This window comes from Syngnathus scovelli, chromosome 9 (assembly GCF_024217435.2).
Source record: "Syngnathus scovelli strain Florida chromosome 9, RoL_Ssco_1.2, whole genome shotgun sequence".
Classification (NCBI taxonomy): domain Eukaryota; kingdom Metazoa; phylum Chordata; class Actinopteri; order Syngnathiformes; family Syngnathidae; genus Syngnathus; species Syngnathus scovelli.
The window spans coordinates 13,545,001-13,548,326 of NC_090855.1; positions in this window are offsets into that span (position 1 = coordinate 13,545,001).

The following is a 3,326-nucleotide window of genomic DNA, read 5'->3' on the forward strand; positions in this document are numbered from 1 at the left end:
CGCCGTTTGTCTCCAGGCGTGCCTGAAATTAGAGCCCTGATCTGCTACAACCAACAAAGTTTCCTACCACCACCACCACCATAATGAACAAGAGAATTAATTTAAAAGAAAAAGAAAGGTTTGAGAGTGTGTGTGTGTGGGGGGGGGGGGGGGGAGTCAACATCATATTCCTCCTTAAGCCACACATAAAAATAATCGAGGAGCAATGTTGCATCAGTGGCACCTCACAATGACGGGTGGAAAATCACAGAAAATTGATCGCATCCCACAAAATGGCTGCGGTGACAAAAGAAGGAGAAAAAACAAACAGTGAGCTTGCTTTAGACACAAGACGACAAACAGCAGGTGCAAAAGGGATGGATGGATGGATGGATGGATGGATGGATGGATGGATGGATGGATGGATGGATGGATGGATGGATGGATGGATGGATGGATGGATGGATGGATGGATGGATGGATGGATGGATGGATGGATGGATGGATGGATGGATGGATGGATGGATGGATGGATGGATGGATCTTTTTAATTTACAGATTATTTTACATTTTTCCCAAAAAAGATAAAGAATGATACCTACTAGTATCATAAGTATGAAAAATGTAATATCTGTAATAAAATAAATAAAACATAACATTTAAAAATAATCTGCCTTCGTTTTGCATTGATCTGTGTATAGCATCTGTGTAAAAACAAATATATACAAATAAATATTAAATTATAACTAAAAACATAAATGAATAGATAGATAAATAAATAAGAACCCCCCCAAAATCTAAAGTTATTTTGAGAAATTTAAAGAACCCTGATAAAATAACATAATAATTATGAATTCATGACCAAGAGTGGAAATTAACATTTAAATTACTATTAATCACATTTGCATTTATTTTAATCTTTTGAAAGAATTCACCAACGCACAGCCCTATAAAATATTATAAAAATTACAAATCAATAAATAAAATTCATATATATATATATGGGGGGGGGGGTGATGGTGGTGGGGGGGCTAAAATGGTCCTGCAATTGTCTTGTTCGTCGCACGATAACAGCAGGCAGAATTAAGAGTTGACGCGCTGCCGGGCATTCAAAGGGAAAAAAAATGTAAAGGAGAGAAGCAGGTTGTCTAGATCCATAACTTTGAGCGGCGCCATGTTGCTGACTCACTCCCATAAGAACAGCCAACCGGTATTTCTGGAAACAAAGGACGCTCCAATAATTATAATATGCAATGACAGTATTAAAAAAACAGAAGTGGCCATTAATATTTTAAAGGAATTATTTGTTAACGTGAGGTTTATATTATAAAACAGGTGGGGAGGGAGTTAAATAATATTTGTGTATAATATTTTGTAAATGTTTAAATTGTACTTAATTTGAGTAATAATTCATTATTATCACTACTACAAAGTGGTAGTTGTATCTATTAAAAATATAATAGAATTAAAAAGCTATTCAAATAAAACAAAATACAGTCAAACCTCGGTTTTCGACCACAATGCAAATGTGGAGAGATTTGCTGCTGGTGTTAGCGCTCGGACTGCTTCGTCATGGAGCGACGCCGGACTGGCCTGCTCTTCCTCCCCCGGTTGGACTGCGTCCTGAGCTCGGACTGCTCCGTCCTGGAGCATTGTTGGGATGCGTCGGCAGCGGGTCTGCGAGGCAGCGGAAGAGGGGCCAGCGCGGAGACGTCGGGCCAGCCTTGCGGCCAACCCAGCTCGCCCATCCGTGCCTTCCATTCTCCTGGCGTACGTTCGTTCGCGGGACGACAAGATGGGTTGCGTTCGCCTGATAGGATCCACGAACCGGACAGTGCGTGCCTGCTGTGTGCTCGTGTTCACAGTGGCCTGGTTGACTGTCATCTTACCGGACTCTGCTGTGCATCGGGAGCGGCTAGCGTGCTATCACGCTTATTGTTCATTGATGTTGACTTCTTATGTTATTTTTCCTGTGTTGTTTACTTGTATGTGCGTTGTGAACTCTGTCTTGTCACCCTGGGATAGTGAGAAACGTAATTTCGATCTCTTTGTGTGTCTTGACATGCGGAGGAATTGACAATAAAGGAGACTTTGACTTTGACTTTGAAAAAAACAATCCGTTCCAGAAGGCGGTTCGAGAAGTGAATTGGTCGAATTACGAATTTATTTTTCCCATTAGAAATAATGGACAAAAATGTAATCCGTTCCAAGACTAAAACGCCTTTTTAAAGCATTTTTTCAGTTGCGCATTTTTGTTCGATCGCGCAACTGCAGCGCACCGCCGAATGCGCAACAGTAGCGACCCGCCGACCGCACAACTGCACCGCGCTGGTCGCATTATGGTGACAGAGCCGTCGCTGAAAATTAGAAAATATTTTTAAAGTTCTGATGTACTATCCAAAATTTAAGGGGACTTCAATGCGCAGGGAGCTTAATTTGGTCCGATCGCGCAACTGCAGCGCGCCGGGTGCTCACTGTCGCATTGCTTTAAGAGCGTCTTTGTGTTTTAGGATGGCTTTACTGCTCCCACTTGCTTTCTTTGGAGGCATGACTAGGGCTTAATACAATCCTCAAAGTAACGAAAATACAATAACAACAGAGTCAGTTGGCATCCGAGCCGCGCGGTCGGGTTTTCTCGGGTCCTCTCGGCTCATCTCGCGAGGTTCGACCTCCAAAATGTTTTCGACAACCGAAGCAAAAAAATCTCGAATTTTTCGTTCGAATTCCGATTTGTTCGAGAACCGGGACATTCGAAAACGGAGGTTTGACTGTATTTCATACTTGTGACTTGTGTCAAGTCAGTGTTACAGTTACACACACACACACACACGCACACACATGAACACACACACACACACACATACTTGGCACAGGTCGTGCGATAGGTTGCATGCATGTGCATGCAAGGTAGATAGCATGATTCCTAATCTGGCGAGTGTGGGTGCAGCGTGAGGGTCTGGACTGTGAAGAAGGTGAGGGGGAGGTTAGTAGTTGTATTGGTTGGCCAATTACATTGTCGTAACAGCGGTGCCTTAAAAAACAAGCAAACATTAGGGAAAGGCCGCTTAGCTCAATGCTAACAATCATGCTAGAGGTAGGCATTGACAATTGTGTTCTTTAGAACGCTTTAAGCAACAGATTTTGATCACAATCGGTGATCAGCAACAGTAATTTAACAATACCACAGCTCACTTCACATGCTAATTGCTCAGAATAATCTCTCAGATGGGATCAACAAATCCCACAATCGGGCCTCGGGAAATGTCCTTCCGTCCATACAGATGTCAACCTCAAACTCCCCATTGCGTATCTTTTATTCCTTTCTGATCAAGCCTACATCATCATCC